The sequence below is a fragment of the Nuphar pumila genome, chromosome 6 (assembly GCF_984573655.1).
Source record: "Nuphar pumila chromosome 6, dmNupPumi1.hap1.1, whole genome shotgun sequence".
NCBI lineage: Eukaryota > Viridiplantae > Streptophyta > Magnoliopsida > Nymphaeales > Nymphaeaceae > Nuphar > Nuphar pumila.
The window spans coordinates 63819646-63844048 of NC_143254.1; positions in this window are offsets into that span (position 1 = coordinate 63819646).

Here is a 24403-nt window from a genome sequence, read left to right on the forward strand (position 1 = left end):
TCAAGGACCGACCGACTATCAATGAATGCAACTTCAGACAAGTGGTGAATATGATCAGGCTTGACTTGGTCAAGCACCTTCTGCATTTGTACCTCTTGCTTACTAAAAATTGGTGATCCTAAAGGCTGAGAAAATGGGGATCTATATGATGATAATGCATGTTGTAGGTAAGGCCCCTTCTGTTGAGGTATCATGGAGATCGACTCGTCAGTAGAAATGCATTAGAGTTAGTGCCCTCCGCTCGTGTGGTTCACCAATGGTATATCATAAGTAACGCTTGTGCATGATGCAATTCAGTGTAAACCAAGTAGAACCGTGTGCTCATTGGCTTGCATGAGGTAAGATTGTCCGAATGCATCAGTTCGATGATTCGGTCACTTTGTCTTCGCCTAAGTGTTTATGACGCTTGGCTTTTGCACATTTTCCAATGTACATGTCCCTCGTTGTGTGGTTGTGGAATTCACGAGACTTGAGTGTTCGTACGACTATACTTGGTGTATCCATGTCGTAGAACTCCTTGGCGAGTTTTCGAGCTATAGGCTCACTTTGCAAGACGAGCTCGCTTATGTTATAGATACATGCTTTGTATGCTTGTTTTGATTTGTTCGAGAGCGGTTTTACCGTGGCCAAATGCTTCTAACTGTCTCATCGTGAGGCACGTTGCTCTGCAATATTGTATTAGCTTGTTTGTGTACTTGTCATATTTTGTTCATGCATGACTACTTGTACTTGTGATTTACTCGCTTAGTTCATGTTATCGCATTGAATTATGATGCATGCTCACACTTGATTATTTAGTATGCACTCATACTATTTTTGCCTTGCTTGTGGATATGCAAGTGTCGTTGTTAATGTTTAGAGACAATGCTGAAATATCATATGCATGTGTATGTGTATCTGCTTGTACACTTACTTGTCTCTCAAAAATAATTTATGCAATGCCTCTATGTTTATACTTATACAATAGATAGAAACATGTGATACTCTTACACTTTGCACTTGGCACATCCTGACACGGTTATTGAGTAGTGCGTACCCTGAGGTGGTACATTGTTTAAGGCTTTGGTAAGCACACCCCGTGCCCCTACTTCATGAAATGAAATTTATAACACCATAGGGTATGAATAATGAATGGACTTGTTGTGGGCTCAGTTAGAGTCCTCAAGCAGTGGCCCTTATGCTGAGAATAGACTCTTGTGTGATATACCCTGCAAACAGAAATAATAATATGGTGTTTGACTGCTTTCATGAGCAGTGTGCTCTGTTGGCCGCGTGAGGCTGAGCATTTGAATGGGCAGGCCAAGTCCTCGTTTGGCGTACCCCACGGGGACCATGAGACAAACTCCTCGTAGAGAGGTATGATTGAACATGAGCCTAAGAAAGATAAACCTGTTTCGCCCCATTTACAAAACGGTTCACCTTGGGAGAGGGTGGATGGTACAACCCTGAGTGACTTGTCGTTACTACGACACTTGTTTTCACAAGAGTTGTAGCGTCCTTTGGCCTCTAGTCACTCAGAGTTAGGGAGGTCGAGGTTGCCTTTTAAAGACCTCACTACTGCAGTAGTATGGATTGCAATCCTTGCCTATACGAGTATTTTCTCCTAGCCGTGTGTTGCTCGCATAAGGTTGACTCGGTCTGTAGCTTCCCCGGTTACCACACTAGAACGTGAATAACAGACACCGGGTGCATGTCTCACAGAATGTGAGGTTTCCTTCGCGTACCTGTGAACACCCCAAATTTTTCAAAGATTTACAAAATGACCCTTTTGCCCCTAAACCCGTCTTCTGAGAAAATCAAAGCGATTTCAAAACTAAATTTCAGTCTTTCTTCAGATTTCTGGATTAAATTCCACATTAATATATTCAAATTCAACTTTGGGTCTGAACCTAGTGTTTTAAATCCAAATCTGAGCCCCGTTGTCCGATTTCCAAAATAAAATCGCAAAAATACCTAAAAATGATGTTGAAAGGCTCGAGCGGCTCATCCGGCACTCTGTTGGATCCTCGACCCTATATTTCTCAGTTCGAGGTTGTAAACCTCGAATATTTCTAACAAATTCGGACATAAAACCATTTCTGAAGAAATTTTCTCAAAATATCTTTTAAATTCTCAGAAAAATTCCTTTTTATAAATATTTTATAAAAATACAAAAAAATTAGTTCAATCTTTGTTTTCTCACAAAATTTAGGATTTCATTCCAAAAAAAAAAAAAAAAAAATTGAAAAATAACATAAAAGACCAAAAAATTGAGAAAAGCTACAAGAAAAACGAGTGATTTTCGAACTTTTGAAATCTTTTTAAAATAATTTTTCTGAAAACCTCACATTCAAACCATTTTTTTAAAAAGATTCCTAAAAAGGGGGCCTTCTTTTGAGAAATTGGAAAAATCACAAACGGTCGCAGGGTCGCTCCTCCTCTCCGCCCTCGATCTTCAACAGCCATCTTCGCCCTCCTCCCTCGATCTTCAACCATCTCCCCCTCTGGAGCCTTCCACGCCCTCCTTAAAAAGAGACCTCAGTCTTCTTTGAGAGGGCATCGATTTCTTTTTGGCAATCCATCAAGTTCATCAGCAATCAACATCGTCTTCATCCCTATTATCTCTCGGATCCATTTTTTTTCTCTTACGAATACCGCTCAATCATCGGAGCTTCTCTGCAAATCCACCGTCGCCATCCATTTTTTTTACTCCACTTGTTTTGCTTCTGGAGGATTGATCGTCATCAAGCAACATCCATCTGCATCTCCGGCATCCTTCTTCATCATCTTCGTCATCTCATCCCCTTTTTGGGGCGGCCAAAGAGGCTTTTCTCTCTCCTGCAGATTTCCAGGCACAATCAAGGAGGCATAACCTGTTTCAATTAAAACTCTTTTGAGATACACCTGGGCTCAGGATCACGATACATCAAAATCAGGTGAGAATCTTCTGTACTAGCTTCTACTCTGTATTAGAATTTCGTAAATTGTGTTAAATACACATGCATATCAAAAATATCACTTGCTTGCTATTTTCCTGTATTATAGAATGATAATGCTTGACATGCCATCATTTAACATCTGTTTCTAACTTGTTGTTCGTTAGTTTGAAGAGTTAAAACCTTAGTAAACCCAGAATGTTAAGACCTATGGCATAATATTCTCACTACATCTGATGGTGGCGTTATGCCAAAATTCTAGTAAGTTCTCATCCAATGGGTCTCATGGTGATTTTGAAGGTGTTGCAGAACAAAAATGACACGCCTTAGAGCTCAAAAATGAAGACTCGAATAACATAGGTATTGTTAAATATATACATGTTTGAGCAGGTCCTTCTGGATCGACTGTTTGCCTTGTCCAGCACATTGTTCACTACTTTGCAGAGAGGAGGTATTGAGATGTCTGTGCTATGTTAGAAGATGGATTTTTAACAGCTGGAATTAATGATCAGATTACAATGTTTGATCCATCTAAGTTGATATAACTTTATTAGCTTATTCAAAACATTAAGGTGAAGTATGTCATTTATCAGGAATTCGTCATTTAACGAGCCTATTGACTTGCAGGTGATAAGAAAATCAAAAGAAGCACTTGAAGAATGATATAACATTGCTTTGTGGAAATTAATTATCCATCTTCTCAATAGAGCTGTTCACACAACTAGCGTGTTATGGGTCATGGCGTCTTTGAGAGTTTTTCCTTTTTTTTTTCTTTTCTTTTCTTCTTAGAATCTCATAGTATTGAAGGCCTTTCAAATGAGGTCCTGTATCTTTCCCAGTTTTATGACTCTCCCATAAGTTTACACTTATACCATATGTTGTCTGTCTTCAAGTAGGTTGTGTACCTAAAGTTACCAGAAATTTGTAGGCTTTCCTCCCATCCTGAGTGATTTTAATAATACTGTGTCACAATCTTGCAGAATCCAGGACTGCCATAGACAGTTACAAAAACCTGTGGTTGTTGAAACTCCAATATGTCCTCATGTATATTCATAAAAACCATGTTCCTATATAATCACAACATGGTCACAGGTGCATCACCTTCCCTATTACATACTCAATATCCAATACCCCCCCCCCTCTTTTTTATACTGCGTTGTAGCCTATGTATATCCACAGCATATGCCTGGATAGGGTGTTTCATCTGTACGTTCACTAAGCATGATTTTTTTTTTCCCTATACCATACTATCAGCTGGTAGTAGTTACCCTATCAACCCTCACTCCATTTACTAATACAGGCATACCTACATCATCCCCTGAGGCACCTTCATATTTCCTTGTTGTAAGACAAAACTCTCATTCTAGTTAGGCTAGGCTGTTATCCATCTTTATTTCTGTCTCATCAGGTAGGTCTAGCTGGTCATCACAATCTTTCTTTTTTTTATTATTTACCCCTCATTTTTCATTACTGTAGCTTCCAATCCTTATCTTTATTTACACAGCCACCACTATAACATAATGGCACCACCTGCATATGCTGCAAACACCTGCCTTCACAAGCCTTCAACCCAATTTTCTGTGCACAGCCTTGCCACTGCCTCATTAGCTACTTTCCTACCCCTCAAATGCTCCCAGTTAGTTATTTTGCCCCATTAGCTTTCCATTGTTTATTAGGCTCCTCGGGTTTTCAGCACTATTTCCTTTGGGATTGATCGAGGAATATCAGGATTGTGTTTTGTAAAATGGTTCCCCTTAGTTGCCAAACAATCTTATTTATTCAGTCATACAAAGACGCCTTCATCTGTTTGTGTCCATTATCTATATGTCATGGCATCACTTAAGTACCATATAGGTTTTTAATTACACATTTTTCCATGAACCCAATATATTTCATATACATGTTTTTGATTCATTTCCTTACCTTTGCTTAGCATGTTATATGTATCTCCTTTCGTCAATACATTCACTTTGGTTCCAATTTGATACTTCGAACTTCCTTCCATGATTACATTTTGGTTCATACTAACTCTGTTCCCTTTACAAGAAATGTGTGAAAAGGGTTGTTTTTCCTCTTAACTTAGGAATTGTAATTTTTCATTTCAGAAATGTAATAGCTAGATTATAATGAGAAGTTTACATTTCCTGCTTTAGGTAAAATGAATGAGCATTGTAAATATCATGAATTGCTTATTTCATGCATTTTTCCTTTATTTCTCAAAATTCTCACAATGGTGAAACACGAATGGCACGTGCACCATTTTCGTAAGAGGTAATTGATACTAAGTTGATGATCCACATCAATGGCCATAGTCAGGGTGTGGACAAAACTTAGCACTTTTATCTTTTACAAAATAACACTGGATCTACTTTAAAAAATTCATCATATTTTTCTTAAATGTTTTCTTCTTTTATCAGAATTTAACTTAAAATTAACTCAAAATATATACCAATGGCCATAGTCACGGTATATTGAGGGTTAATTTCATTTTAAATTCTATAAAAGCACTAAAAAGGTATTTTATCTTTCAATTGAATTTAAATATGACTAATATATAATACATTCAATGACCATAGTCAAGAGTGTATTATATCATTAATCTTATTTAAATTCATTTGAAGAATGAAATATGATTTTCAAATCCAATTTCAAACTTATTCAAATTCATTCATCATATAGGATAAAATTGCATCATATTTTCAAAATTTCCTTTTCAAAATTCCAAGTGATCTCAAATATCTTTCTTCAGTCTGTAGTTTAATTCATTCTTCTATCTTATTTCAAAGATTTAAATTTCAAGTTCAAAGTCCAATTTGACTTTGAAATTTTAAAATTCAATCTTTATATTCTTGATTCATTCTAAATTCAAAGTCCAATTTGACTTTGAAATTCATTTTCAAATTCTCAAATCAATTCCAAAATTCCAATTCAATTCAAAAATTCAATTTCAAAGTCCGATTTAAACTTTGAAACTCTTGATTCATTCTCAAAATCAAGTTTATCTTCTTATCTTCAAAATTTAAAAACCACAGTTTGAGATTGATTCTGAATCTCAAAAGCTTGACCTTTCCTAAATTTTAAATTCAATCTGGGTTTTCAAAACCCAGATCCATCTTCAAAAGTCCCATTTGGACTTTCAAAACCCAAATCCAAAGTTAGATCAACTTGGATCCAGTTTTCTAAATACAATTCTACTTTTGGATCTTAGACTTCAGATCCAAATTTATTCTAGGATCCAGAACCCAGTTCCACTTTGGATCTCAGATTACAGATCCAAATTCCATTTAGGATTCAAGATCCAATTCTACTTTGGATACTCAGATTTAGATCCAAATCCATTCTAGAATCCAGAACCCAATTCACCTCGGATCTCAGATTCAGATCCAAAATCCATTCTAAGATCCAGAATCCAATTCTACTTTGGATCTCAGACTTTAGATTCAAATCCATTCTAGGATCCATAATCCAATTCTATTTTGGATCTCAGACTTCAGATCCAATTCCATCTTAGGATCCAGAGTCCAACCCTATCTTGGGTCTCAGATTTCAGATCCACATACCATCTTGGATTCCAAATCTTGAATCCAATTCCATTCAAAATTCCAAATCCAAATTCCACTTTAATTTCGATCCTTAAAACCAATTTCATTTCATTCCAGATTTCAAATCAAGTTCCCATTTCAGATCCTAAATTCAAAATTCAACTTTGAACTCTATTCAGAATCCAGATCTTGGATTCGGATTTCATCTTAAAATTCTAACTTTTAAATCAATTCCATTTCTCAATTTTATTAAAATTTCCCAATTCTATCTTTCCTTCTGATTCAATTCCATTTTCATTTCTATTCTGATTCAAAGTCCATTTATGACTTTGAAAATTCCTTTTATCTCAAAACTTCAAAATCATTTTCCAAAATCCAGATTTATTTTCCCAAGCTCTTGATTATTCTAAAAACTTAGAACTTTAATCTTGAGTTCTGAGTTAGAAATCATTTCTTCACTTTATCAGATTCATCTCAGAAACACTTGGGAATTCTTCAAAACATTTTCAAAAAGAGCATACATCTTTGCATTTCGCACAAGCATGATTCTTTGTGCATCTAGACTTAGATAATTTCTTAGCAAAACAAAAGGCATAGATTCGACCCTTGGTTCGATTACCCCTGGTAAAGGCGCCAGGAACGGTCGAACCTCGTACCGGCGAGCGGATCCCGTCTCCCAGTTTTCCCGCAAATATTTAAAAAACGGAGGCGAGTTATTTCAAAAAATTTCAAAATTAAGGTCAAGTGAGACCCGCAAAATAATTCCTATTCTCTCTTCTTTTCTTTTCTCTTCTCTTTTCTCTTTCAGTCTTCTATTTTCTCCCTTCAAAAAGAAAGACATAGAGGTAGGAAAGGAAAAAGAGAAGGAACAGAGAGAATATTACAAGAGGGAAAAATTTTGCGATGACCACAGTACCCGAAGGAGTAATCAGAAGAATTTAAAGACTAACCAAACAGCTGACTTACAGTAGTTGTCACTTTACTTGTGCTATAGACTTTACTTCAGTTACTTCACTGGCTTCAGTTGTAACTTAGTTACTCTACTTGTTGTCAGCACATGTTACTGCTTGAGTACTTGTTTTACAGTTACTTCAGCTGTTACTATAGTGTTTGCTGCTTAGTACTCATTACAGTTCAGTTCGTTGTTTTTGTTACTGGTTGTACATTTACTTTAGTTATTTGCTCGTTTCCAGCACTCGTTACAATTACTACAATGTGTTACCTTTCAGCTGACTTGCACTTGTCCCTCTTGCACTTACCTGACACTCTTCACAACACATTTGATTATTATGTTCTTTGATGCATACTTTACCAGTTGATATGGACTGTGAAATAAATTAGTGTAGTTACTGCTCATGAATTCCTGTAAAATCCACGATTTTCATTTTCATGCATATTGTGTAATTATATGGAAATCGATTAATTTTTATGTTTTGGCAATTTCTGAAGATTTGCTTATTTTGAGAATTGGGTTAAATCACATAATTTTATGTAAATAGAGCGATTTCGGGAAATCTAGGGTGGATCAACCTCCGAAATTTTTAGGGTAAGTTTGAAATATGGTTGTAATGATACACCTCGAATTTGAGATCCGAACGATGAAAAAATTTTGTCAGTGCATGTGAATTACGAGAGATAGCTTAAGAAATTAGCGAGGGCCTAAACAAGACCAATTTCGCTCGGAACGAAGATTTCTTTGCTTGAGTAGCTGTGTGATGATATTTACATTGATAATATAAAATAAATTTCTATGCATTATGGAAAAAATAATTGAAATTAAATTTAAAATAGAAATCAAGATAATAAACTAATTGTCTTTCCATTGGTCAAAGTCGACCAAGGCCACTTTTGTCCACTTTGGAGGGCCTTGGGACGACTAAGGCCATGGAACCAGCTGGTTCCATTGACCAGCTGGGTTAGTGGTACTTATGTAAAGGTTTTTGAAAGCTCATAAGGGAGGGCCACAATTGGCCCTACTGTGATCATCGCAAAATTTTTCCTCTCTTGTGGTTTCTATCTCTTACTTCTCTTTTCCTTTTCTAACCTTTATTTTCCTCTTTTTTGAAGGGAGAAGAACAAAAGAAAGAAAAGAAAGAGAGAAGAGAAAAGAAAGAAAGAGAAAAGATGAACTCTTTTGCGCGGTCTCACTTGACCTTGATTTGAAAATATTTAGAAATTTAACTCGCCTCCGTTTTGAAAATTTGCGGGAAAAATGGAGAGACGGGATTCGCTCTTTGGTACGAGGTTCGACCGTTCCTGGCGCCTTTACCAGGGGTAATCGAACCAAGGATCGAATCTATGCCTCTTGCTTTACCTAAATATAATCTAAGAATTTATTCTAACTCTAAATGCACAGAGAGTCATGCTTGTGCAATGCAAAGATGTATGCTCTTTTGAAATTTGATTTAGAAATTTCCAAGTATTCTAAGATGAACTTGGTAAGGGAGTGAACAAATGGTTAAATCTAACTTTAGAACTTGAGATAGATCAGAGGAGTTCTAAGTTTTTGAAGTAAATCAGGATTGGGAGAATAAATGAGAAAAAATGACTTGAAGCTTTGAAATAAAAGGAAATGAAGTTTCAAAGTCAAAAAATGGACTTTGAATTTGAATTCGAATTTAGGAAAGGAAATGAATACTTGAGATGGAATTGAATTTGGATTTCTGAAGTTTGAAATTTGGAATGGACTGAGAAAATCAAAATGGCATTTAAGAATAGAAATGGATTTAAGGGGGGTTCAGATGAGATGTGGAAATTGACTTGGATTTGAAATCTAGATTTTGAAATTGAATTGGGTCTTAAAATGGACTTAAGATCTGGGATCCGAGATCCGATGTAGAATTGGGTTCTGGATCCTAAGATGGATTTGGATCTGAAGTCTGACATCCAATGTAGAGTTGGACTCTGGACCCTAAGATGGAATTGGATCTGAAGTCTAAGATCCAAAGTAGAATTTGGTTCTGGATCCTGAGATGGATTTGGATCTGAAATCTGAGATCCAATGTAGAATTGGACTCTGGACCCTAAGATGGAATTAGATCTGAAGTCTAAGATCCAAAGTAGAATTTGGTTCTGGATCCTAAATGGATTTGGATCTGAAGTCTGAGATCCAATGTAGAGTTGGACTCTGGATCCTAAAATGGATTTAGACCTGAAATCTAAGATTCAAAGTGGAAGTTGAGTTCTGGATCTAAAATAGATTTGGATCTGAAGTCTGAGATCCAATATGAGTGTTGAATCCTGAATCCTAAAATGGATTTGGAGTTTACATTCAGAAGATGAATCAAGAACTTCCAAGTTCAAATTGAACTTGAGAAATGAAATTTAGAATTTTGAATATACAAACGAATTTCAAAGTCAAATTAGACCTTGAAATTTTGAATTTGGAATTTAGAAGATGAATCAAGAGTCTTAAAGTTAAAATTGAACTTTGGGTTTGATTAGAGTTTTGATATATAAAATGAATTTGGAATTTCAAAGTCAAATTGGACTTTGAAATTGAATTTTTGAATCTTGAAATGAGATAGAATTGGATTGGAATAAGATTTGATCTGAGAAATGAAGGAAAGAATTACTTGGATTTATGAAAAGTAATTTAAAAATATGATGCAATTCTATCTAAATGATGAATGAATTTAAATTTTTGAATTTGAATTTAAAAAGCTATTTCATTCTTTAAATGAATTCAAATAAGATTGAAGATATAATACATCCTTGACTATGGTCATTGAATGTATTATATAACAACTGAAAATGTGCCTTGTTACCTAGACGAGGTCATCAACCATGATAAAAGGTATTAAAGAAAAAAATAAGGGAAATATGAAGATTGAATTTTGACATTTGTGAGAAAATGTCCCATTACTAGGGATGAAGCCATCACAAAAATTATGACCATTGTTTTGGTTACTAGGGAGTAAAACCACTGATGAATTTTGACATTTGTGAGAAAATGTCCCATTACTAGGGATGAAGCCATCACAAAAATTATGACCATTGTTTTGGTTAATAGGGAGTAAAACCACTGAAATTTTTTAAGAGAACGGCAAAGTAAATTTTATTGATGATAGGTCAAAGACAAAGAGAGGGCAGGTAGACAGTTTGCCACCACTCTTGATATTCAAAAGATACATTGGGTCCTGGAAATATGGAAAGAGGAATGAAAGAATCCCAAGTGTATTTGGCTGCATGGTATGCTCCAGACCACTGGTCTGACTGTAGATCAAATTCTGGCATGATACCCATTGGAAAATGAGTGTTGACATGAATCTGCCACTGTGAGAACTGTCTAAGACACCTTTCTGGCTGATAATCAACATAGAAGAATGGGCCGAGTAATCGATAGCGCTTGCCACACGCATAGGTGTAGCGAGGAACTGATTCCTGCCGATCGAAGTAGACCCAAATGATCTCCTCTTGATGCAAACTTTCGATCAAGGCTCGATACTAAAGAGTGGATTGTGGCTTTTTGCTGTCGAATCTGAACGAACTAGCTTTTGATGGCACGTGTCACAGAAACCACAACTGTAAGGCATAGATGCATCCTTCTACTAAAATAGTTTCTCCAAGAGCAAAACGAGTTAAACCATGATAGAGGAAAGCTAAGGCGGCCATGGAAATGGAAAGATGACTTACTTCCTCATCTTCACAAGAGTTGGACCACTCAGATATCAACAAAATTTTGGTTGTCTTGAAAGAAAGCTAATCCCCCTGTGCATAGGGCCATGGCATGCTTAATCCTTTCCTTAGCTGCTCATGATAAGGTATCAACTTCCTCATATGCCCCATACTTGTGATAGAGCCGAAATAGATCGATGAACTCACTTCCCTCAATTTCAGTGAGTGACCAAGATCTACTCCCAGTTGATCTGGCTAAGGCATCTTAAACATCCACCCCTTTGACATTGATCAAGAATTGCTGCTCGACGAGATCATTTGGCTGACCAGCTGGCTCTGGTAATCCTATGATGTCATTGAATTCATCCATCAGTAGAGTCATCTCTCCCCATGGAAACCAAAATATGCAGGTACGGGGATTCCACCGTTCTACCAAGGCTTGAATCAAATTTCCATTGATGGTTTGCTTGTCCACTGCTAATGTCAGTTCCAATCCACAGTCATCCAGATGGTCTAGTAACATACGTGAGAAGGTGGCAAACCAGGAATAATACCACCGAGGGAAGAAAGGAAGAGTATATATGGTTCGATAATCTAGAAATCTTTGTCTTATCTTATATGAGATATGATCCTTGGAGAAGATAGTATCGAGTGAATTGGACGCCATCAAATGATACTGGAGTAGAAAAATGAAAAAGAATCAGATAAAATGCAGGACTTTATGAAATAGAAGATAGAATTTGAAGAAATCGAGATCCAGAAGGAAGAAGAGATATACGCTTGGAATTTTTGAAAATCAAGAGAATTTTTAGGAAAGGATTTCTAAGGTTTCGAGAAAATTGATCTGAAGAGAATGGAGAAAGAAAAATATACACCTGGGTTTTTAAAAATAGAGAGGAAATTTTGAAATAAATACCCAGGGTCTTTTAGAAAAAAAAATAGTCTAGAAAATACAATGAAATATAAGAAATAAGTGAGCATCAAAAAATCAAAGCTGTGCAAATAAGGATGCACAAACAACAATCCCTAAAAAGCTGACTTTAAATGCAATATTTGAAAAAGGCTTGTAGGACCTTAATCCTAACTCTAAGGTTTAGATCATCTGGAATCTAATCAGGATATGTCGATATACTCAAGCCGAAGCTTGAAGTACGTGGCATAAGAATAATTCTTCAGTTCTAAGGTAATGGTTTTCCCAACATCCTTGAGCACCTGCTAATATACTTTGGACTATGGCCCTTAGTACGTGGCAGGGGGGTTTTAACCCAAATAAGTGGCCCAATTGTGAGGCTCTTTCCTGAACTATGGTTCAGTGAGACATCCCAACAACGTGAAGACTGGGACAATATAGGTGGGGATGTTTTGAAAATATGATTCAAGCATGTAAGAAATCAAATGGCTCTAATGCAAAGTCCTAAAGAAATAGAATTTTGAAAATCATAAAGCACAGACTTGCGTACATTGTTTTCATTCAATCCCTAGATTGAGGAGGGTTGTAGTTCAGACCTAAGTCTAAGTGAGCATGCATAAATCTTCTCAATATGGTCCTACCAAACCATACTAAGTGAGCATGCATGAAAATGAAGCTGACATTTAAAGAATAATAACTCAATGAAATTTAGACAAGGCAAAGGCATTAATTTGATCAAATAAAAGATGAGTCCCATCACGGTCATCAAATCTGTGATCATTGCAAAACTTTTCCCTTTTCCTTTTCCTCCTTTTGATGGGAAAAAAAGGAGAGAAACTTTTTGCAAGGCCTCACTTGACCTTTTGAAAGAGATGTTATGAAATTACTCGCCGCTATTTTGAAATTTTATGGGAAAATGGAGAGACGAGATTCGCTCGTTGATACAAGGTTCAACTGTTCCTAGCGCCTTTACCAGGGGTAATTGAACCAAGGATCGAATTCATGCCTTTGCTTTGTCTAAATTTGATTGAGAGATTATTCTAAAATCCTAAATGCATATAGAATCATGCTTGTGTTGTGATGTATACTTTTAGAAATTTTTCAAAAATTTGAATTTTCCAAGTGATTTTGAAATAGGTTTGAAAAATATCTTTGAAGAGGTGGTTCAGAAATTGAACTTGTTTTGAAAAATTAAACTTTTGAATTCAAGTTTAAAGTGGATTTGAGATTGAAAATGAAGTTAGGAATTCAAAATTTTGAAGTTTTGAAATTATAACTGAAATCAAAAGTTAAAATAGAATTTTGAGAGTTTAAAATTTGGAATTTGGAATTTGAATTGAAAATTAATATTTGAATTCAAAAATGGAATTGGAAAAGAGTGAAATTGAAAATAAAAGACTGAATTTGAAGTTTTGAAATTGATAAATTAGAGTTTTGAAAATTAAGTTCACTTCTGAAATGGAACTTGAAATTTAATCAGAATTTGAAATTGAGACTTTTGAAGTAATTCTAGAATTTGATTTGATGTTTGAAATCAGGATTGGATTTAGAACTAGAATTAGGAATTTTAAATGAAATAAAGAATTTTGAACTTAATATCTGAAATCGAAATGGAATTTCAAGTTAAAAGTAAAAAAAAAATGGGATGTTTTAGAAAATCGAATTTAAAAACTTGAAACAAGTTTGAAAACTGAATGAAATTGAAAAATGAAAAAGAAGAAAAATGAAGAAAAATCTGATTTTATAAATGGAAGTCGAAAATGGCTTTTGAATTTAGAAATGAAATTTATTTTTTTGTTTTGAAAAGCTATTTCGAGAATTCCTTGGGATTTTGAAAATAACTAAAAGATGGCAGATCATGATGCAATTCTATCTTAAATGATGAATGCTTCAAAAGAATTTATTCAAAGATTAGAATTTTAGAAGCAAATTTCATTCTTTAATAGAATTAAAGTAAGATTAAATTTTAATACATTCATGACTATGGTCACAAACATATTCTAATCTAATCTTTATTTGAATTCTAATAAAGAATAAAATAAATTTTTGTGGCCTTTATAGGATTTAAAACAAAATTAAATTTTAATATATTCATGACTATGGCCATAAATATATCTCAAATTAATTTATATTTTAAATTTTGATAGAGGAGGAAAAGGATATCTATTTTTAGAAAATAAGATATTTTTCAGAAAGGACCTAAAGTGTAGGTTAAATTTTATTCCATAAAAGATAAAAATCCTAAGCATTGTTCGCATTCTGACTATGGCCATAAATGTGAATCATTTACTTAGGGTTCTTTACCTCTTACTAGAATGGTGCACGTGCCATTCGTGTTATACCATACTGCTTTTTGAAAAATAAAATGAAATGAAATGTCACAAGTAATTACGAGAATTTAAAGTGCAACTATATGCTCATACACTCTAATCTAAACAGAAAAGCAGAAATTCTCATGAATATAAAATTATTACAATCTTAAATTGGAATTGAATATTAAAGTTCCTTAATCTAAAAAAAGAAATAAGGATCTCCCAGGCTTCACTGCAAACACAAGATAGCACAAGGCAACAAAAATGCAAAATATAGAAAGAAATTGAAAATGCTATGTTAAACTAACATGCATATGGTTATGCCTATGCTATAATGGAAATGCATATACATATGTGAAGACACAATGCCTATGTATGAATGAGATGCATATGCATTTGCCTAAGTGCAAAGCTTACGCTAATGAAGAATTGCATATGCATTTGCTTAAATGTAATGCTTATGCAAATGGAGAAATGCATGTGCATTTGCTTAAGTGCAATGCTTATACTAATGGAGAAATGCATGTGCATTTGCCTAAGTGCAATGCATATGCTAATGGAGAAATGCATATGCATTTGCCTAAGTGCAATGCTTATGCTAATAAAGAAATGCATATGCATTTGCCTAAGTGCAATGCTTATGCTTATGAAGAAATGCATATGCATTTGCCTAAGTGCAATGCTTATGCTTGCATACAGGTGAATGACTAAAAGTGTTGGGTGATATGCAAGTAATGTGTCGGTGTGCAAGAAATGAATCATATGCAGTGAATGGTGATATGCAAGTAATTTGCAGGTATACAGGAAATGAATCATATGCAGTGAATGGTGATATGCAGGTAATGTGCAAGTGTGCAGGAAATATATGCAGTGAATGGTGATATGCGACACAATGTAACATGAGAAATGAAATGCCTAACTATACTACAAAATAAAACATGGGTTTTGCTGTAATGAAAATTTAACAAGGGGGTTGGGTTAATTAATGGAACAAAACCCATTCCAGCATCTCATCCAATGTTTTCTTATCCCAGACTTAACTGCACACAAAATAGAGTACAACAGTGTGGCAGCAATGATATCCTTCAGAATTACAAAAAAACATTTTGCTATACGCAAGCATAAGGCATATGAGGGAAGCATCGTATGATTTTATTGCAAGACATACGATGATCTCATAGATTGATTTCAGCAATCAACTTTAGTAACTTGAACAACAAATTTTCCACACTAACCTTTCACAATTGATCAATTTCATAAATCTAATTAGTTTCACAAGGTGGTTCTAGCAATCACATCTATTTCAACAATCGACTCCTACAGACTGAACTTATACAATGTTGCTGTGAGCTATGCCATGAGTGATGCTCAGTAACACTCCGAACAATCGATATTGATAATACTTATATTGCATCCGATGACATTTGAAGATATTACTTGCAGACGCATATTGCCCACACATATGCTACGAAATGCAGAATGAATACAGAGCTTTGAATGTATAGTACACATATGATGCAAACGAAGGGTTGATGATGAATTACAAGGGAGTATCGAATCTAATATACAATAGCATAAACTGATATCAAAACTTACGTAAGTAGTGGAAGTTCAGTAATAAATTGCAAAGAAAGATACTAGAATGTAAGCAACATAATGATGTTGCAATATGTAGATCGATGCTTCTATATGCTTATCGATGCTACAAAGGATGCTTTCCATTAAAACAATGAAGAACAAACAAGAGAAATTAAAAAAAAAACAGAAGGGAGGAAAGAAAGAGAATGAGAGGAGAAGAGAGAGAGAAGAGGGAGATGGGGAAATTACTCACCGTGGCTTGGTGAGAGGAGAGAAATGCTTATTCTCAATGCTGAGGGCGGATCGAGCTCCTTCACTGGACAAAACAACCAAAAAAAAAAGGAAAAAGAGGAAGAGAGGAAGGGGATGAGGGAAGAGGGAGAAGAGAGTCAGGAGAAGGGAAGGGGAGCTTCTCCTTTTGCAATGCTTGATGGATCCTCCCCTCACCTACGATGGTGGTTATAAAGGGGAGGGCCGTTACATTTTTTTCAAAAATGGTCCCTCAAGGTTTTAAAAAATTTCAGAAGGGAGGTTTTAATTACAAGATTTTTCAAAAGCCAAAACTTCACTTTTCTGAAATTTTGCCCCCCTCTTTATGTGATTTTTGAAAGAAAATCTAAAATACGAGGGATTTAGGAGATGGGATCCAGATGAGGTTTTTGAAAATTTTAAGAAGATATTGCATTTAAAATTTTGAGGATTTTATAAAAGGAGAGTTTCATGAAATAGAAAAATTAATTTAAAAAAAAATGAGTTTTAAAACGGATCTAGATCTGAGATTTTGAGCAAATATCGAGTTTGGATCTCGAACTGAGGAAACATAAGAGGAATTGATCCAAATAGAGATTGGATCTGGATGAAATACCTAAGCCAATAAAAATTAATTAATTTTGGATTTTTAGAAGATCTGGGCTTAGAATTTGATTTGGATATCTGATCTGGATCCGAGGTTGAATCAAGTACAGAAAATGAATTTGGATTTCGGATCTTTCACAAAGAAGTGAATCTGAGAAATGATTCAAAATTTACTCAATTGTCCCTTCTGACTGACTCAGGTGGGTGCTAGGGGCAAAAAGGGAATTTTTTGAAACTTTGAAAAATTTTGGAGTGTTTATAATACGTGATGTGTTCTACGGCCATCAAAAAAATTTCATAGTGATTCAATCATGCATATATGTATTCTAATGCTGTAAAAAAAAAATCGTAGTGATTCAATCACATATATATGTGTTCTAATGCTGTCAAATTTTTTTTATAGTGATTCAATCATGCATATATGTATTCTAATGCTGTCAAAAAAATTTCATAGTGATTCAATCATGGATATATCTGTTCTAAGGATCTCAAAAAAAATCCATAGTCATTCAATCATGCATACATGTGTTCTAAGGTTGTAAAAAAAAATTTATAGTGATTCAATCTTGCATATATGTGTTCTAAGGTTATCAAAGAAATTTCATAGTGATTCAATCATGCATATATGTGTTCTAAAGCTGTCAAAAAAATTTCTTAGCGATTCAATCTTCCATATATATGTTCTAAGGCTATAAAAAAAAATACATGTTTACTCAATCATATAGAAAATTTATAGTGATTTAATCATGCATATATGTGTTCTAAGGCTGTTAAAAAAACTTCATAGTGATTCAATAATGCATATATTTGTTATAAGGCTGTTAAAAAAATTTATAGTGATTCAATCTTTCATATATGTGTTCTAAGGCAATAAAAAAATATAGTGATTCAATGATGCATATATGTGTTTTGAGGCTGTAAAAAAAAATTCATAGTGATTCAATCGTAAATATACGTGCTCTGAGGCTATCAAAAAAATTTCAATCATGCATATATATGATCTAAGGCTATAAAAAAAAATTGATAGAAATTCAATAATGCATATTTGAGTTCTAAGGTTGTCAAAAAAAAATTCATAGTGATTCAATCAAGCATTTATGTGTTCTAAGAATGTCAAAAAAAATTCATAGTGATTCAATCATGCATATATATGTTCTAAGGCTGTCAAAAAAATTTCAAACGTGCATGTACGTGTTCTAAGGTTGTCAAAAAAATTCAATCACGCATATACGTGTTCCAAGGCTGTCAAAAAAATTTCATTGTGATATAATGATTCAAAAAAGTGTTCTAAGGCTTTCAAAAAAATTTCATTGTGATTCAATCATGCATATATGTGTTCTAAGGCTATAAAAAAAAAATTGTAGTGATTCAGTCAAGCATATATGTGTTCTAAGGTTTTCAAAAAAAATTCATTGTGATTCAATAGGCATATATGTGTTCTGTTATTGTAATAAAAAATTAATATTGATTCAATCATGCATATATGTGTTCTAGGGCTATCAAAAATAATTCATAGTGATTCTGTAACGCCCCGGATTTCCAAAACAAAGCTAAGTTAAAATTTTCATGAATTTCTTTTTTTTTTTCTTTGCAGCAGAACTTAGAAAAAGCTTTTAGCAGCAGAATCAGACGATAATGAGTCGTCAGTTTTAGAAAACTCCGAGCACGTTGCAGGTATGTGGCCCAACAACTCATTGACCACCAAAGTGTTCCATTTTATCGAAAACACATGTTTATTACAACACTACTGCTTAGAAAAGCAGTGAAGGTTCAATAAAAGGAAGCAATACAACTCTGTCTAGAGAAACCCTGAAACTCGATGCCGCCTTGCTCCGCATATCGCCACGCAGGTTCAACACCTGAAATCCCCATTAAACGGGGTCAGAACCACTGATGGTCTGGTAAGCATGCAGTCATACATCCATTCAACTCAAATACAATAATGACCACTCAGGGTCGCAATGCGCAATAACGACGCTCAAGCCTCCAAGACTTAGCGTATATCGCAAGAGCCTCCTCAGAGCTATGAGTTGAACATCCGCTAGAGTCCTCATGAATTAGAGCAAGCCTTTTAAGGGTTGTGATTTGAATAGCCGCTTAAGTCTCCATGACTTAGCCATGACCTCTTCCGGGTCTCAAAGTGATGTCTAGCTCAAGTCTTCATACTTGGCACATCCGTATCCCACACATCTAAGGACAACTCCTCGAGCTTCGCTTAGTCGTGCAGATACAACACGGGTCTTTGCCCAGTCGGTCCAGTAGTATACCGAACATGACACCTTCACAAAGGTTATGCAGGACTGACTCAACACGCCATCCACTCATACATTCAAAGCATCGCTGTACCTAGAACTAATGCATTGTTTGATAATTAACCGCTCCCGCCTTTGGTACGCAGGTAGAGCTATTGTCCGGGCATCAACGCGACGTTCTGGGGGTTGATTATTCTATGTATTTTAGATACCCCAGAGGCCTGTTGACCCTATCCATAGTAGGGCAGTGTGTTTCAACTGGGAGAACCCTACTAGGCCCATATTCGGATGCATCCTCTACTTGCAGTAGTTGGGTTCAATCCTTAGATCTTAAGGATAACCACGACCCCAAAACCCATGAGTGACTGAGGCCATCGTGGACTCTATCAGGTCCAAAGTAAAATACATGTCACTCAAGGCTGTACCATCACTGTCATTCCACAGTGAGCATAATTCCTGAAGGGGTCTGCCAGTCTTACAATTACTTGGACAGAATCTGCATGCCATTTAGGCAGCCCGCGCTTTTAACACTACGGGAGTATGTACCCGACCCCATTCAGTCTGCCCCAACACAGTCATTACTGAGGGGGTACCCCTAACACGATTTTCAACCGCGGGGGGTATGTGCGACCTTAAGTCTTATTCATATGCATGCAGAACACCGCTCTTGGCACTTCGGCCACCGCGAGCATCACACCTCTTTGGGTGGAAACAACACACTCTGGCTCTTCGGCCCTTACGAGTCTGGTTGCGTAACCGTTCTCAATGAGCATGCATATGACTCGATCTAAATAGATCGGCTACTCGGCGTATTTTTACGCAACGAGTCCAAACCTAGCCAAGGCGCAACCTCTACTCCGGCTCAGCGGCCCTTACGAGCAAGGTGCCTTTGCAGGCACAAGGATACGAGCCGATCTGGCATCGTTCCATCAACGGACATCATTATGCCGTTCCATTGGTTCCGGCAGCTCTTCTGCCAACCATTTCGTTAGCACCTCCCCTGCTCTACCGGCAGTGGTGCGACGAACCCTTCTACATTGTAGAGGGCAAACCATGAACTGGGTAGCACTCTGCTATATGTCAGAGTATCCTGCTACGTTCTTTCTGAGCTATTCTTAGCTTCTTCAGAAATTTCAGCAGCACTTCCTCTCTTTTACGGAGAAAGCGTGCGTTTCTTTTATCCATTTCAGTGGCATCTCCCCTCTTTGGTAGGAAATCGCCACGCTTAATTCGGGAAATGGATGCGCACCGTTGTGCGTACTTTGCATCCATCAAGGTTGCAGGAACCCTGGGCCATAGCCAGGCCATACGTAATTGAATTAGTTTTTACGTAAAGAGCATTTTGCCAAAAAGTGAAGCCTTTCCAATAGGGGCTTCATTCGTCAAGCAGAATCTTGAACGAGGAGCGGTCAGGGAATCGCATTGGCGATTTGGAGTTGATCTCCATTTGAACGCTCATTTATTGCGCTATATATGTAGTATAAGCAGAAGCATGTGCTTTATACAGCGGCGGCGTAAAGAAATGCATATACTATTGTTCAGAGTGTGTAACTGAACGAAATATTCTACATATATAACAAAACAGAAGCCTTGACATCATTCGACGCGACGGCGTAAGTAAATACATTGCATAATCGGAAGTGCAGTAATCGGAAGTGCAAAAAACAGGGAGCCTTGGCATCATACGACGCGACGGCAAAGGTAAATTACATAGCCTGTGCGATATAGGACACGTCGGCAGAATCAGCAGATATACACCTAGATCCGTATCTAACGATAGTTACGAGGCGAGCGGGTGAACACCAAAGTGTTCTGAAGGGCTCAACCAAGAACTAGGGCGAGATACCATTTTAAAAACGCATATACTGCGTGTTTGAACATAGATATATCCGACGATAGTTACGAGACGAGCGGGTGAACACCGAAGTGTCCAAAAAGGGCTCAATCAAGAACTAAAGCAAGATACTACTTTAGAAAGTATATTTTATATACAAACAATCAAATACTTGAGAGAGATGGATCAACGAAGCGAACTTACTTCAAATCGTGGAAGAAACGGCTCCGGGTTGCTTCTTTGGCTTTGAGCCTTCCTTCGAGAGGTCAGACTAAGTCAGATGAAGCTGACTTAGTTGAGAAAGAGGTAGAGCAGGTCAAGCTACTCAACCTAAGTGGTTTGAACCAAACAGGGTTCGATCCAAGTCAACTGGGTTCAGCAGGTTCGAACTCAGCTCAAGTAGGCTAAGTCTGGGTTCAGAAACCCAAACCGGAATCAGGACCAAAAAGGACTTTGACTTTGACTTTAAACCCAACTAGGTTCAAGTCAAGTCAACTGGGTTTGGACCAGGTCAAGTGGGTTCAGACCCAGACCAGGTCAGGCAGGCTCAGGCTAAGTCAGGCAGGCTCAGACCAGGTCAGGTGGGCTCAGGTGGGCTAGGCTAGATAGGGAAGGTTTAGGAGAGAGAGAGAAGGCAAGAGAGAGAGGGGGTCGATTTTTATGAGAAGAGAGAGAGTGGGGAGAGCTATTTATAGCCCAAGCCCACCTCCTCTTGGGTTTTTCCATGCCCCTTCTACCCCCTTGGCTTCTTTTTAATTCCAAGAGGTTCCTTGGTGTGGGGCTCACTTGGATATTCCATGGGATATTTTTGTGGGTCCCACCAGATATTTTTTGAGGAATATTTCTGTGGGTCCCACCAATATTTCCATGGGTCCCGCAAGAATTTCGGGTTTTTGGCGATTTTTTTCCGAAAAATTCTGAGTACGCCATTCTCTTCGTATTGACGTAACTAAGAAAGTTGGCTCGAGGAAATCCTTTGATTTTGTTTAGTTAGGAAGTTATGGCTTCCAGAGTGTTTGAGCATATATTCACAAAGCGACGAATATCTCAAGTATAATTGGTTCGTACAAATCGATCTGATTCGTATTTCGGGTTCAGATGCTATTTTTACTTGAAAATGCCTCGTGAATTTCTTCAGAAAGATATTGAAAAATTATGGGTCTTACATCATTACCCCCTTAAAGAAATTTCGTCCGCGAAATTCAGTTAAGAGTACTAAGTTCGTAACTTGGGATATTTCTCCCATATGGTAGATTCATAATGTTATTCACTTAGTTCAACATCGTATTTATCCCAATCATAACCTCATATCATTATTCTCGATCGATGAGGTATGCTTCTCATATCTGAGTTCAAATTACGCTACAACCACGATAGTTTTGTTGAATCAATGTTCTTCCAACCGGCTATCAACATAGCCATCTTGTGTAACTATTTCATACACATAGATCATTCTTCTAGAGATTAACCATATTGGAATAAGTCCCCTGTCAGACTACCTGGTATTGGAAACGTACATCCTCACAGGTTCGCCCTCGTCAGACTTACCTGATATTGGATCAGTACACCCTCACAAAATCATACTAGCTAAGCTACTGATTTTGGAACATATACACTCGCACGGAGCTGTATACCCTCACAAGCTCACTCTGGCTGGACGATCTGATCTTGAATATGTAAAACCTCACAGGACTCTCTTCTTGGGAACAATTCCTCGACGGTTTATTTTATTAAGTAACTTTTAACATTCTAATTACGCAAACTTAATTTCTCAATCATGGGGTCTATAGCCATAAATTTTGGGCATAAGCACTTAAGATTTTTATTTGACAAATCCAAAATTACTTTACAGAGCAAGGATTCATATCTATCCAGATGACCGTACACAAGGTCATAAGCCACTTGTCTCAAGCATTCATTGGATCTTGTCTTTCAATTGCTTCTTACCCAACACAACTCTATCTATCAAGGTATCCAGATTCCCTGATATGGTCATCATTCATGAGTTGTTCGGCTGTCAACGCATAGACACGACCTGCCACAGGTTTCTGCTCTATCCTGGGTAGTGGCAGTCGTTGTTGTTGTATTTGTTGAGAGGGTCCTCCAGATCCCATATTTCTTCGTTGAAGATCTGAGGCCTTCTTGCGACATTCTCTTACACGATGCCCTGGTTTGCCGCAATACAGGCAACCTCCCGTATCGCGAGGACAAACCCCTCCGGGATGATCTGAGCTACACCTTGGGCATCGAAAATTAGACTGTTGGTAGGGCTGATTGGCTTCTACCATCTGTAATGACCGCTCGGCCGGTGGAGTAAAGTTGTTCTCCTGAAAATCCCTCTTATAAAAAGCTGGTCGTGATTCTTGGCCACCGGGGAACGTCCTCTTATTGTTCCCATTACTTGCTACCGGTCCCTTTACTACGACCCCTTTGCATCGCTCCCAGTCTGCACTAATCTTTGAAGTTGCTGCCACAGCGGCTTGAAATGTTTGGGGCATACTAGTTATGACTCGAGATCGTAGCCCTTCCCGAAATCCATTGATATATTTATCGGCCCTCTCTTGGTCAGTATCGAATAACCGAGAGCAGTACCGCTCAAGGTTCTGAAACTTGGTAGTATAGTCGATAAGACTCATACCACCCTGCTCTAGTTCCAGAAACTCCATCTTTTTCTTATTTCTGGAGTGCAACGGGAAGTAGTTATCCAAGAAAGTTCTCCGAAAGTCAGTCCAAGGAATGACTTCGACTTGTGAGAACTGGATAAGCTTAGTGGTATCCCACCACTTCCGTGCATTATCCTTCAGCCTATAAGTGCCGAAGTTAGTCTTTCTATCCTCTGTTACTCCCAATACCAGGAATGCACGCTCTGTTTCCTCGATCCAGCTTTCTGCAAGCTCTGGATCGGCACTGCCAACGAAAACAGGTGGGTCGAGTTTGAGGAACTTTTCATATGTTATTCCTCCAAGGTTCTCATTGCGAGGTAGGGCTGATGCTTGCATTGATTCATGAATGGCAGACACAAGCCTGTTGAGTGTCTCCAGCAGAAAGCCCTGCGTATGAGACTCCTCGCTCGGCATGGTTCTCCTCGTCCTAGGAGCCATTTTATCTATTCACACAAATACACCCAAATCAGAGAAAGTATAAAATTTATACTTACAGTGCGATACCGCAAACACGACGGATCTTGAACCAGGTTTCTCAGACTCATGCTCTGATACCATTTCTGTAACGCCCCGGATTTCCAAAACAAAGCTAAGTTAAAATTTTCATGAATTTCTTTTTTTTTCTTTGCAGCAGAACTTAGAAAAAGCTTTTAGCAGCGGAATCAGACGATAATGAGTCGTCAGTTTTAGAAAACTCCGAGCGCGTTGCAGGTATGTGGCCCAACAACTCATTGACCACCAAAGTGTTCCATTTTATCAAAAGCACATGTTTATTACAACACTACTGCTTAGAAAAGCAGTGAAGGTTCAATAAAAGGAAGCAATACAACTCTGTCTAGAGAAACCCTGAAACTCGATGCCGCCTTGCTCCGCATATCGCCACGCAGGTTCAACACCTGAAATCCCCATTAAACGGGGTCAGAAC